The sequence below is a fragment of the Zalophus californianus genome, chromosome 2, assembly GCF_009762305.2.
Source record: "Zalophus californianus isolate mZalCal1 chromosome 2, mZalCal1.pri.v2, whole genome shotgun sequence".
In the NCBI taxonomy this organism is placed as follows: domain Eukaryota; kingdom Metazoa; phylum Chordata; class Mammalia; order Carnivora; family Otariidae; genus Zalophus; species Zalophus californianus.
Window position 1 is genome coordinate 145293554 of NC_045596.1, and position 15216 is coordinate 145308769.

Genomic DNA, 15216 nt, shown 5'->3' on the forward strand with positions numbered 1-15216 from the left:
ATAAGAAAAGTTTGTAAAATAGTCATTTAAGATTTTTATTTTTATTTTTTTAAAGATTTTATTTATTTATTTGAGAGAGAATGAGATAGAGAGCATGAGAGGGGGGAGGGTCAGAGGGAGAAGCAGATTCCCTGCTGAGCAGGGAGCCCGATGTGGGACTCGATCCCGGGACTCCAGGATCATGACCTGAGCCGAAGGCAGTCGCTTAACCAACTGAGCCACCCAGGCACCCTCATTTAAGATTTTTAAGGATAATCTGTATATTACTTATGTTTAAAGCATTCACTAAGCTTCTATATTTATCTTTTTTTTTTTAAACTTCGTGTTTTTAGAGCAATTTTAAGCTCACAGCAAAGTTGAGAAGCTATAACAATTTCTCATATATCCTCTGCCCCACACATGCATTATTTCCCTCATTATCAACATCCCCCACCAGAGTGATACATTTATTACAATTGGTAAACCTATATGACACATAATCATTCAAAGTCTATATTTTGACTCAGGGCTCACTCTTGGTCTTGTACATTCTGTGGTCTGGACAAATACATAATGGCATGTATCCATCATTATAGTATCATACAATAATCCAATCAAAACCTGTTTTCCAAAGTTACCTAGTTCTGCTCCTTTCTTCTTCATGTCTTTAAGTGAGGTTTAACAATTTATTATAATACAGTTAAATTAGTTTGTACGGGACTGTATTTCATCTTGGATTTTTCCTAATATCCTGGTTGATGTCTTTACTGTTATTACTGCTGTTTGCTTGTTTTTAAAGTTCACTCTTTGAGGTATAAAATCCTATGGGTTTTAGCAAATACATATGCTATTTGTATCATTGTATACATCAAAGTGACCATAACATTTTGCATTCTAAGCAGCAGTGAATGAGAGTTCCAGTTACCCTGCATCCTCTGTGATATTTGGTATTCTCGGATTTTTTTCCCCGTTTGTATTGTTTTTATCTTTATTTCAGCTGTTCTAATAGATACATGGTAGTATTTTGCGTTTTTAACTCTCATTTCCTTAATGATTGATGTTGGACATTTTTTCGTATGCTTGTCACCTATATTTTATTTATTGAAGATTGTGTTCTATCTTTGACCCCTAATTTGGGGATTTTTTAAAAGATTTTAAGAGTTCTTTACATGTTATGAATATATAACTTATATTTTTCTGACTGAGTCTTTTTTTAGCTTTTATTTTAGAGCTAGTCTTATGACGGAGAATTCCTATTGTTTCTTCCCCTCCTTCATTTTGAAGGATATTTTACTGGACACAGAATTCTGGGGTGGATATGTTATGCCCCGATGGTGCTTCCCCCTGCCCCATTTCTGTGTCTTCAGTCTTCTTAGATCAGTAGTTTGTGGTCTTAATTTTGGAAAAAATCTGACCATTATTTCCTCAAAAGACATCTTCTTCCCCCTCTTTTCTCACTTCTCTTTCTGGGATTCTGATCAGAACCATGTTAGTTTGATAACTGTCCTGGAACTCTAGATAATTTGTTCTGTTTTATTGACTTATTTTTCTTTGCATTTCATTTTGGATATTTTCCAGTCATGCATCTTCAATTGTATTTTTGGTTTCTCACCTGCATCAAGTCTTCTGACAAACCCATCAGAAGTAATCTTCATTTCCACATCACTGTTTTTTATTTCTAGCATTTCCATATGCTTCTTTCATATAGTTTCCTTCCATATGATGAAACTATTTCCTCATGCATGTGCTTACCTTTGAAATTGGAGGCTTTAACACCTTAATCATGGTTATTTTAAATTCCCTAAGTGTTTAAACATCTGTGTCATAATCAATTCTTGTTTACATTGTATTTTTGCCTTTTGTATACCTTGTAATGTTGTTCTTGTTGAAATTCAACATGTTCTGCAAAATGGTAAATACCGAGATAAATACTTTTCTACTTAGAGATGAGCTCATTCTTTTTTCATCTATGTCTTTAATGTGGGGATTTGTGTTAATCTAGTCAGGAATTGGCTGAGTTTTAAATATTTGCTTCTGTGCTCACCCTCAGTGCCCCACAGTGACACCTTGCATTTCTCTAATGATATGTTGTGTTCATGATGTGGAATAATACATAAGGGTTCATCTCAACAAATGCTCTCTGCATCACTCTGGGTCTCCCCCCTACACTTTAGGTCTTCCCTTTGTGTCTCTCTGCAAAAGGAGCTATCTCTTGCAGCAATTCCATCTGTTTTCATCTTATTTTTACTTTATTCTTACTAGTGTGGCTTTGAGGACATAAAGCATGTTTTTTTCTAAAACCCTCTCACATGCAAAACCTCAGTCATGGGTAGGTACTGTGAAAATGGGTAAAAGTCTAGGAACATCCCTCCCCCCAGGTATCCTTGCCCCTACTCCAAACTAATGCAAGGCTGGGCCTAATATTACTGCTCTTCCCCAGGAACATATTCTTTTTTTTTTAATTTAATTTTATTACGTTATGTTAATCACCATACATTACATCATTAGTTTTTGCTGTAGTGTCCCATGATTCATTGTTTGCATATAACACCCAGTACTCCATTCAATACGTGCCCTCTTTAATACCCATCACCAGGCTAACCCATCCCCCCACCTCCCCTCCCCTCTAGAACCCTCAGTTTGTTTCTCAGAGTCCATAGTCTCTCATGGTTCATCTCCCCCTCTGATTTCCCGCCCCTTCATTTTTCCTTTCCTACTATCTTCCTCTTCTTTTTTTTTTAACATACAATGTATTATTTGTTTCAGAGGTACAGGTCTGTGATTCATCTGTCTTACACAATTCACAGCGCTCACCATAGCGCATACCCTCCCCAATGTCTATCACCCAGCCACTCCATCCCTCCCACCCTCTACCACTCCAGCAACAGATATATTCTTTTTTCCTTTGTTTGTCTCTCCTAGCTGCAATAGGTTTTCCATGAGTACTGCATGTCTACAGTTTTGTGTATTTTGTTTTGTCTTACTCTCTATGGATTAAGGTTTGTGTTCTATAAAGTTGTTCTACGTGAAATTTCTGCAGGGCCTTCTGTCCTGCTCTCCAAGCCCAGCACCACAGGGAGTTTTCTCAGGATTCTCTCCATCTTCCCCATGAGTGAGTGGTGGGCGTCCTGGAGAAAAATCAAGAGGGTGTTTATTCCCCTGTATCTGCATGCCCTTAGGGGTTTTGCACCCTTATGCTACTACACATTAGTCTTTAGCAATTTGTTAAAAATTTTCTATCCAAAACTTCTTATGGTTGAAAATGGTATCTGGTTGTCATATGCACCAGGTAAACAAATGCTCAGGTCCTGTTTTATTCCTGTAGGTTGTTGGGGAAGGTCGTTGAAAAAAAAGTGATACCCCCCCCCCCCCCCGCCCCGCCGTTGACTCATGAGCTTGATCCAGTAACTTCAAGGCTCCTCACTTCCTCCCCTGTCCTTGGAATGTGAGTTCTGCTTGCTTTCCCACTCCCAGAGGCTGCTCCAAAGGACACAGCCTTGAGACAGTGATGTGGTGTGGAGAACACCTGCATTATACACGTGACTGGATCTAGTTAAGGCCCCTGTATAAACTTTTAAGATGTGGTGGAGCGGGTGCAAGGATCCACTGACTCCACTCAAGGCAAGACTCCTATGTAACTCCTCTTTGCTTATTAAAACTGCCATCTACCAACCAGGAATGGCCTGTCTGTGTCCTAGGTTTCTCCCTGCCCTCTGAATACAAAGGCTAGTTTCAGATTACACTTGGGAAGCTCTGGTTGCAAACCTACACAGATTCCCATCTAAAAAGTTACATTTTGCCCTCATATAAGTCTTGTTTGAAACTATGTTTCTTTAAAAAAAAAAAACTGGTTTTGCTTTTTTTTTTTTTTTCTGTTTGTGGATTTAATGGCAACGGATTAAGGTAGGGCATCCCAGCAACTGCCTCTGCTTTCCAGTGGCAGGGGGGCCACCAGTGTATGGAGTAGGGTGGGGATGGCCACAGAGTGGAGAGCTGGAGTGGTGGGAGGCAGCTGGTGGTACAGAGAGATATCCAGGCGGCCCAAGATATAGGGATTGCTGGGTGGCAGGAAGATCTCTTCCAGCTAGTGACCAGGAATGTGGAATATCACCGTGGCTGCGGGCGCCCTCTCACAGCCTTTGATAAGCACCTCCATGTGCATGCTTTCACTTCTTCCCACGACTTCTGCGGAGCTTACAGCCAACAGGGATGTGAGTTGGCCACTGCCCCACTGAGGCCCACCCACTTCCCCCGTCGCCTTCATCATCCTGTTCTAGACAGAGAAGCCTGGTACGGATGGAAGGGCCACTCCTCTTTCCTTCCATTGGGGCTCAGTTCCGTGGACAAAAACTGGCTCAGGCAGGGGTTGAGCTAACAGGGGACAGTCATGGTGCAAGTATTAGTGTTTAGCGGTTGGGGAATGTAACTGGACTCAGGCAGCAGCTGCAAGGGGCGGGCAAGGTTTGCTACAGGCCAGGAATGGGAGACTGAGGACTATGGTCCTGAAGTCCTCTCAAAGTGGAGTTGGGAGGTGAGAAGGTGGGAAGGACACAGACAAGGCCAAGGATGGGGGGCAGAGAACCAGTGAGAGTTAACTTACTTGGAGGTGTCTGGTTACTGGAAGCCCACTGTTCTTCTCGGCTCATCCGCCTGCCTTTGCAGGGCCGCTACTGTTGTAAAGGTAGGTGATGGGCTGGGGCTTCTTGCACGATCCTGTGCAGCAGTGGCATGAAGACCCGGCACGCCTCCCAGAGCAAGTCACTGAACGTAACGTGCATCTACGTCCCACAGAAGTCACCCAGGATGTGGGCTCACATGCATGTGGGAGGTTCCCATGCTTGTATCTACTACCATGAGCCAGGTCCAGTGCCTACTCCTCGGCATTGGAGAACATGCTGGGCTTTTTGGCCGTCGTTTTGTGTGCGTGGGCTCACTGGGCTGCACGCACATCACCCGCTCCTTGGGCTTGCGTTGCTGCTAGAAGCTGTTGCGGCTATCTTGCGGAACTACAGCCGCACCTCAGCCTTGCGATTTTTCGGGACTCTGCCACAGAGTGGGAAGAAGGGCACCCATCCTACTTCTTTGTTCTCTACCCTGTGAAGGTGGCAATGGTGGACCCACGGGACACTGTGGGGTTGTCCAGGTACCCTTTGGTGGCTTCACGCTCTCCCTTGGGCTTCCCCACACACTGGTCCGGGAACACATTGTTCTCCAGTACTTCTGAGATACATTTTGACACCTTGCCTTTCTTATTGCGGATGTCCTCTGAGTTGATGGAGGCAGGCTTCGACGTGGCCACCAGACACAGCATCTGTAGGAGGTGGTTCTGCATCACGTCTAGGATGATAACAAATGCATCAAAGTAGCCCCCTGTGGCCCTCAGCGCCCAAAAGTTCCTTGAAGGTAAGAGCAATGTTTTCCTGCTTCCAAATGGGGCCAAAGATCCTAGTAGCAAATGTTGGCACCATAAGACTCTGGACCAACTCCTTGACCATGTAGGGGTTAATATGGTAGATCCGTACCTCCTGAAATGGGAAAGAGATGTGCTTGGATAGCTGGCAGTCCCTCAGGAAGGGCTGGCTCCATGCTGAGGCATTTCCAGCCTTTTTGGATCATGCAGGTCTCGCAGATGTTCTTGGTGACAATCTTAGTGACAGTTCTTGGTGATAGATGGCATGGAGTAAGGCAAGGTAGTAGTGGCAGGTTGGCCTATGGTCCTTGGTGGAGGGTGTTCATGTGGCTGCTGATATACTTGTAGGAGAGCACATTATTGTACTGGCCAGTCATGGAGTTTTGGGCAAGGAATGCCTCCAGCTTAGATTTCTTCTCTAGAGTGGCTCTGAAGAAGGGCTCATTCTCAGGTTAATTCTTCCTTATGCAAACAGACCTAATACTTGGAAATCACTGACAATGTCTGTACAGTTTGGATTCCTTATTATTCTCCCTGTGACCTCAGTTCCCTGATTGGTTAAATGAAAATTACTAATTTGTGTATCTCTAGCTTTTTCCTTCTTATAAAGGTGGAAACAGTGCTCATTCCTACTTAGTAGTGTATAAGCTGAAACCAGTAGCCTTATTCGTTTATTTTTAATAAGCTTTAAATGATTTTTAGGTACCAAGTATCATGTAGTCAGATTTTTAGTGAAATTCTGAAATATTTATACTATAAATGTTATAATTCTGGAAGTTGACATGGTTATATTTTTATAGTTTTCACTTAATATTTGTAATGAAGAATTTATGCCACCTTTATTCTGTTAGTGCCATGAATGATTTGAGTTCAAGATTATTTCGATATTAAAGATGTATCAAGTTTAGTGTTAGGTTGTGTTTGACCTATGAGAGAAAACTTGGCCTTACATATCTTGTGGCATCAGTTGAAAAAAAATGAGAAGGAATTTGAAAGATGATAGAGAAGTTACAGAAATAGAAAACATAACTGGCAAACAGTGACTGAAATTGTGAAAATTGAGGTGGGTATGTTTCTTATGTGGAAGGGATAAGTTTCAAATCTAACTTGGACCAGGTCAAGTGTTTTCACTGGAGAGGCCTGAATATTGTATCTTAAGAGAAGGAAATAACTGAAAAGAATGCAGGAGAGTGTTGAATGTTAGTATCATCTAAGTCCCATGGAATTACCTTCTTGGAGGAGAAATTGTTGGCAGATGCTGAATATATATTGAATGAGAGTTTAAAATAAACTTGTTAAAATAACAATTTGTGGAAAACTTAGGCAGTTTTTTGGGGGGTTGCATAAAGACTTTTGGACATAAATAAGCTTCTGAATAAAATTAAACAGTTTTTAGATATACTATGAATTTTGTCTAGTATTAATTTTTTTCAGGTTTTAGTGCATCCCAGATTAAGTAATCGTTTGTCATATTATTCTAAAGTACATTTGACAGCTTTCTAATTTTGGTTTAACAACAGTTTGCCTCATTTTACAATCATGAGCTGGTGTATTACTCAAATTCAGGAAGCTATTTTATTTGTATAGAAAGTACATACTGTAACCTAAAATATATCAAGAAAATGCATTTGACTAATATTTAATAGTCATTCTAAAGTTATCAGTTGGTATATTCTGAGTTAAAATAACATTATTAGGGATGCCTGGGTGGTGCAGTTGGTTAAGTGTGTGACTTTTTTTTTTTAAGATTTTATTTATTTGAGAGAGAGTGCTTGATCGGGGGGGGGAGCATAGGGAGAGGGAGAAACATACTCCCCACTGAGCAAGGGGCCTATTATGGGGCTTGATCTGAGGACCCTGAGATCATGACCTGAGCCAAGTCAGACGCTTATCTGACTGAGCCACCCAGGCCCTCCAAGTGAGCCAGTCTTGGTTTTGGCTCAGGTTATGATCTCAGGGTTGTGAGATCAAGCCCTGCATTGGGCTTCACACTGAGCATGGAGCCTGCTTAAGATTCTCTCTCTCTCTCTCCCTCTCCCTCTGTGCCCCCCGCCTTGGGTGCTTTCTCTCTCTCTAAAAACAAAACAAAACAAAACAACATTAAACACTCCATGTGACTAGAAGTTACTTTGTCTAAACTTTTTAATTTGTTTTAGAAAAATACTAGATATAGTAAATGCATTAGGCATAAGATGCTGTCTTATATATTCAATTATAGAAAAAAATCGTATTGGACTTAACATTAAAAAAAAAACACTTTTGTAAACCAAGAAGATACCCTTTCTTTCTAATAGCCCAGAAGATAACCTTTGTCTGTATTAGGTCAAAAGTCCATTCTGCTCTTTTAGTAAGTCTTAAAAGACAAAGATACAAATAAAGAAAAGATATTTTTGGTAGAACAAGTATTAGCAATCATATGCCACTTAGGGGGTGGTGTTTTAATTCCAGAGCCTGTCTTGAGCCACAGAGTCATTTTTCTTTGAGTTTTTATACTGATTGTTGCTAATTCTTAGGAAAAATTATTCTCTCCACTTCCATCTAAACATCTGTCTTTGACCTATGGATCACCTAGTGCAGAAACATGTCTGAAAAATCTGCTCTATCAAGCCAAATGATAGTTACTGACTTTGCCACTTTCCACTCACTTCTTACAGATGTTAGCTGGCAATGAGCAACATGTTGGGGTTTTGTGAAGGGGAGGCAATGATTATGACAGTGATGAAAAGTATGTAGGAGTATTTAGGAATATGTCAATACTCATGTATTGCATCTGCATTGTATGTATGGATCTGTAATATGTTGGGGAGTGGATTAGGTTTGTCATAATAAACATTACAGAATAGGTGATTTAAACAACAGGAATTTATTTCTCACAGTTCTGCAGACTAGAAGTCCTAGATCAAGGCGTCAGCAAGATTGGTTTCTTCTTCTCTCCTTTTATAGATGGCCATTTTCTTTCTGTGTCCTCACATTGTCTTTCCTCTGTGTCTGTGTCCTAATCTCCTCTTACAATGACACCAGGCTTATTGGATTAAGGCCCACCCTCATGACCTCCTTATAATTTAATTATTCCTTTAATGGCTTATCTCCAAATGCAGTAACATTCTGAGTTACTAGGGGTCAAAGACTTCAACATATGAAATTTGGGGAGACACAGTTCAACCCATTACAGGAAGATAGGTGGAATAGCTAGAAAACATGTATAGATCTGTTACTATTTAGACTGATTATCACAAAGTGACTATCATTAATTTGTAAGATACATAGGTGTGATATAACATTTAGTTTCCAAAGATAAAGTTGTGTTGTAAAATACATTTATTTACTTATGCAGAATATTTCTGCACTGAATACCAGATAATTTTGTTCAGAAAAATAGGTCTGAAAATGAAAATTAATCTATATGACTGGCAATAAAGTGTTTTCTATGGGCAAGACTACATGTACGTTTCAAAGGTTGCTGCACAAGTTGTTTCTTATCCTTTGCACTTTAAATACAGTGTGAAGTCTGGCATTTCTAAAATTTTCTCACTTAGCAGCTGGTAAAAACAACTGTCTTTAATAGTAGGTTTAGAAATAATTCATGTAGTGAAAAGAACAAAAGTCTGATGATTTTACTTAGTAGTTGTGTAATTGTAGATCATGAGTTAACTTCACAAAGCCTTCGTTTAATTATCCCTCAATTAGGAAGAATTATATCACCCTTGTAAGAATCTAGGTCATGATTTCTCAACTTGAGTATGAATGACATTTTGGAAGGGATAATTCTTTGTTGTGGGGGCTGTCCTTTGTACAGTATGCCATTTAGCAGCATCTCCATCCTCCACCCACTCTAAGCCACTAGCACAACCCTCTTACCCTTAATTTTGACAATCAAAACTATCTCCGGACATGGCTAAACATTCCTCTGGAAGACAAAATTACCCCTAGTTGAAAACCACTATCTAGCTGTATGGCAGAAACAAATCTTTGTGCCTGATGAAAAAGACAAAGATTGCAAAAGAAGTCATAGAGTTAAAGATAGCCCCACTGAAGCTTTTACAAAATTATTATTTTTTTCTAAATCCTCTGTAACCAAGAGAAAAGCCTAAGATTTTCAAGAAAATTATTAGAGAGTACTATTTGGAAAGCATGCAAGATCTTGACCAAAAATCTTTAGATACTGATGGGCTTACAGAGAGGACCAGATATGTCACTCTCCTTTCATATTCTCCTTATTTGGCAGAGATGCTTCCAGTGCAATAAGTTTAGAAAAGTACAGGAAAGAGACATATAGGAGAAAAAAAACACACAGGTGGAGGTATTTATTACAGGTATAAGAACTTTAATATAGGAAAGGAGAGGTTATACAACTTTTCCAAGTGCTCATGGGCCAACCACCAATGATACCAGCCAGAAGCATTAAATCAGGTTGTTCTCAACAGCAATCTGGAAACCCCCTAAAATGACAGAAAATGTTTATTCCACTGAGGATGAACTGCTTCTCCTTCTGTTATGAAGAACTTCAATTTAATAAACTTGTCACCGTTCACTGCTGTTTGTCTGTGCTGCCATCTTAGGGGCTCATGTTGTCTACAAGATTATCAAGAGCTACCTCTTCACGGTTGCCAGTTTGAGGGTATTCATATGGATGTAAATACCTTGGTTCTCATTTTAAAAAAATCTATGAAAATATCTCTTCCTCAGATCTACTTGTTACCAAAATTTTCAGTTATGTCACTTACATGTCTCTTACTGTGATGGTTACTTTTGTGTATCAGTTTGGCTAGGCCATAGTGCCTGGATATTTGGAAAAACATTCTTTTAGATGTTTCTGTAAGGGTTTTTTTGGGGGGGGTGATTAACATTTAAACAGGTTAAATAGGATTTTGAGGAAAGTAGATTCCCTTTGTAATGTGGGTGGGCCTCATCCAATGAGTTGAAGGCCTTAATAGAACAAAGACTGACCTTCCCCCCAAAGAGAAGGAATTCTGCAATATTGACTCTTCCTGGGTCTCCACCCTGTCCACTGTCCCTGCATTGTCAAGCTCCATAATCAAGTGAGCCAATTCCTTAAAATAAATCTTTCTCTCTCTCTCTCCATATATATATGTGTGTGTACGCACACACATACACACATCCATCTTATTGGTTCTACTTTTCTAAAGAACCCTAACTAATAAGTTTATTGTCTAGAAAGTGAATCAGTATAAATATGTACTTCTAACCATTTTGTCCTAAAGGAATACTTAACCTTAATACCGGTAGATTTGTCAAATTTCCGCACACAGAAAGGAATTCTCTTCTCCATTATCCTTCAAAGAGACCCTGAGTGGGGCTGTAAACAACTATTCTTTCTTGTGGTCCGCCATATTAGTCAGAACTACATTTGAGTAAGTCTTTGGTTGGATATGTCACAAATATCTTCTCTTTATTCTTTTAATGGTATCTATTAATGAACAAAAATTCTTTGATTTAAAATAGTGGAACTGTGGGGAAGTGGAGCAAATCTCTCAAAACAAGTATAAAACTGGACAAAATTATTTTAAAAAATCAGTGCACAAGAAATCAACCAAACACGACAAGAAGTTGAGAAGCACTTACACATGAACACTGCTAGTGGGAAGTTTGTGGCTTTCTTGTCTTGATGCTTTCCCATCTTGCTACCTCACCCTTATTCCCAGGTCAGGTTACAGAAACCTGCCCTCTTTCTGGGTGGAGGGGATAGACTCTCTTCACTGTGTCTGATAGAGCAGCTAAAACATTATTTTGGAAGTGAGAGGGCCATAGAAAATAAGTTAATAAATTCTCTACATTTCTGGCTGACTAATAACTAGATATATGCTGGAGACACCAGATAACATAGAGAAAATTGGAAGCCTGAGGAAATTTGCAGACTTGTTGAACCATTGAATGTGACCCTCAAGCCACAATCAACTCAGAGGGCAGATGGTGGAAGCCTTACTGGCATAAATGTTTTACATAATCACTGCCCAAAATACTGTCTGCTAAACTATATAGATACAGGGGTGATACCTAGGAGTGTCAGACTTAAATAAATAAACAATACGTTATGGGGAACAAATTTCACATTTGAAATCCAGGCAAGATAATTGTTTACTAAAACCAGTAATATTTAAAAGAACAAAACACAATCCAGAGATTTCATAAAACAAGGGTATATACCTGGACTGATACTATGCAGTGATTTACTAGAAATCTTAGGTAGTGCAGTAAGGCAAAAAAGGAAAAGACAGATTGGAAAGGAGTAAAAAAAAAACAAACTTTACTTGTAGGTGATACAATTATGAAAGTAGTCACTCCTAAGGCATCTATAAAATAGCTACTAGAATTTTGGGTGACTTTAGCAAGATCATATATATTCATAAAAGATACAGGTTGATATGCAAAATAACAATTGTATTTCTCTATTATAAACAAAAAAATCCAAGGACAAGTTTTTAACTGTTCTATTTACAATAGTTTAAATACTTAGATATAAAATTTTGATACAATGGAAACACAAGATGTGGGGGCACCTGGGTGGCTCAGTCTGTTAAGTGTCTGCCTTTGGCTTAGGTCATGATCCCAGGGTTCTGAGATTAAGCCCCACATCTGGGCTCCTTGCTCAGCGGGGAGCCTGATTCTCCCTTTCCCTCTGTCTGCCTTTCCCCCTGCTTGTGCTCTCTCACTCTCTCCCTCTCTGTCAAATAAATAAATAAAATCTTAAAAAACAAAAAGAAGCACAAGGTCTGTATACCAAAAACTACAAATCAGTACTGAGAGATACTGTGCAGAAGAATAGAAGAAACAAAAATACCAGAAGTTTAAAAGATTCATTACTGAGGCCGGCAAGATGGCGGAGGAGTAGGAGACCTGGATTTCATCTGGTCTCAGAAATTCAACTGGATAGGGATCAAACCATTCTGAACACCTACGAACTCAACAGGAGATCAAGAAAAGAATAGCAACAACTCTCTGAAGAGAAAAGCGACCACTTTCTGGAAGGTAGGACATGCGGAGAAGTGAATCCGAGGCGATATTCGGGAGGATGGATGGCGGGGGAGGGGGCCTCTGTCGGCCGCTTCTGGAAAGTGATAGCCCAGTGGAGCACAAAATCGGAACTTTTAGAAGTCGGCTCCGCTGAGGGACGTCGCTCCAGTGGCTAAGCAGGGGGTGGAACCCTTGTGGGACAGTGTGGTCTCTGGACCCTCGGGGTCACAGAAAGGCTGGGGGTGCCTGAGTGTGGCAGAGCTCCCAGGTATCAGAGCGGGGAAGCTGGTTGCAGAGATGGAGCCAAGGCGTGGGCTCTCAGCTCGGGGTTGCCATAAACTGTGACCAGCGACACAGGCCACTGCTCCTCCAGCAGGGACCCAACAAGCGGCAAATCGGGGAGACTCTCCTTCCTCCCCCGGGAGGAGCGGCGCGGGAGTGCACTGCAGGGATCTGCTGGGTTTGGAGACTCCACACGGGGTCGGGTGCCAGAGATAGAAATGCTCGGTCACAGGCCGGGTGAGCACGGAGTGTGGCCGGAGACCGGGGAGATGGGAGTGATTGACTGCTTTTCTCTGGGGGCGCACTGAGGAGCGGGGCCCCGAGTTCTCCACTCCTCTGGGGTGGAGATTGGGAGGCCGCCATTTTCACTGTCGTCCTCCCACGTTGTACGGAAAACTTGCAGGGAACAAAAGCTCCTGAGAGCAAACCCGAGCAGATTGCTTAGCCTGGACCCAGCAAGGGCAGGGCAATTCCACCTCCAGCAAAGACATTTGGGAACCACGGCAACAGGCGCCTCCCCCAGAAGATCAGCACAAACAGCCAGCCAAGACCAAGTTTACTGATCAAGGAGAATGGCAGAACTCCAGCACTAGGGGAATACTGCACATAGAATTCATGGCTTTTTTTTACCATGATTCATTAGTCTTTCAAAGTTAAATTTTTTTAACTATTTTTTTTTGAATTTTTCTTTTTCCCTTTTTCAACCAACGTCTTATCAATCCCTTTTTTTAAAACATTTTTATTTTTCATTGTTAGAGTCATATTCTATCCCTTCATAGTAGTTACCCTTATTTTTGGCATATATATATATGTGTATGTGTGTGTATATATATATATACATATATATAAGTTCTCTCTTTAAAATTTTGAGATACAGCTTCTTCTAACAGATCAAAATATACCTTAAATCTCTAGTGTATGGCTTTGTTCTAGTCTCCTGCCTGATCACATTCTCTCCCCCCTTTTTTTTCCTTTCTTTCTATCCTTTTTTTTAATCCTCTTTTTTCAAACATCTTATCAATTTTTTTTTTAAATTTTTTTATAATTTTCATCTTTACAGTCATATTCCATCCCTTCATTGTATCAACCTTTATTTTCTACATATATAAGTCTTTCTTTCTTTAAAATTTTAGGAGGCACTTTCTTCTAACAAACCAAAACATACCCAAAATCTAGTGTGTGGCAATGATCTATGCACAAGCCTGGTCATATTTGATCATATTCTGTTTTTTTTTGGTTTTGTCCTGTTTTTGTTTGTTTTTATCTTTTCTTTTTTTTTTTTTCCTCTTTCTTTTAATTTTCTTTCCCTTTCTTTTCCCCTGGTGTCAGGTCTTTTCTGATCTGATTTGTATATTTTCTGGGGACGTTGTTAAACTATTAGCATTTTGTTCTCTCATTCATCTATTCTCCTCTGGACAAAATGACAAGACGAAAAAAATCACCTCAACAAAAAGAACAAGAGGTCGTACCGTCTATCAGGGACCTGCTCAATATGGACATTAGTGCGATGTCGGACCTAGAGTTCAGAATCATGACTTTAAAGATACTAGCTGGGCTTGAAAAGAGCATGGAAGGTATTAGAGAAACCCTTTCTGGAGAAATAAAAGAACTAAAATCTAACCAAGTCTAAATCAAAAAGGCTATTAATGAGGTGCAATAAAAAATGGGGGCACTAACTGCTAGGATAAATGAGGCAGAAGAGAGAATCACTGATATAGAAGACCAAATGATGGAAAATAAAGAGGCTGAGAAAAAGAGAGATAAACAACTACAGGATCACGAGAGCAGAATTTGAAGGATAAGCGATACGATAAGACGAAACAACATTAGAATAATTGGGTTCCCAGAAGAAGAAGAAAGAGAGAGAGGGGCAGAAGATATATTGGAGCAACTTATAGCAGAGAATTTCCCTAATGTGGGGAAGGAAACAGGCATCAAAATCCAGGAGGCACAGAGAACCCTTCTCAAAATCAACAAAAATAGGTCAACACCTCGACATCTAATAGTAAAACTTACGAGTCTCAGAGACAAAGAGAAAATCCTGAAAGCAGCTCGGGAGAAGAGATATGTAACCTATAATGGTAGAAACATGAGATTGGCAACAGACCTATCCACAGAGACCTGGCAGGCCAGAAAGGACTGGCAGGATATATTCAGAGCACTAGACGAGAAAAATATGCAGCCAAGAATACTATATCCAGCTAGGCTATCATTGAAAATAGAAGGAGAGATAAAAAGCTTCCAGGACAAACAAAAACTAAAGGAATTTGCAAACACGAAACCAGCCCTACAAGAAATAGTGAAAGGGGTCCTTTAAGCAAAGAGAGAGACTAAAGGCAGCATAGACCAGAAAAGAATACAGACAATATACAGTAAGAGTCCCCTTACAGGCAATACAATAGCACTAAATTCATCTTTCAATAGTTACCCTGAATATAAATGGGCTAAGAGCCCCAATCAAAAGACACAGGTTATCAGATTGGATTAAAGAACAAGACCCATCGATATGCTGTCTGCAAGAGACTCATTTTAGACCTAAAGACACCCCCACATTGAAAGTGAGGGGGTGGAAA

At 40.2% G+C, this 15216-nt stretch overlaps 1 pseudogene; it reads right to left on the reverse strand.

Annotated features, from left to right (window-relative positions):
* Window positions 1-4593: 4593 nt before the first annotated feature.
* Window positions 4594-10679, reverse strand: LOC113925436 (annotated as a pseudogene).
* Between the last annotated feature and the right edge of the window lie 4537 nt (window positions 10680-15216).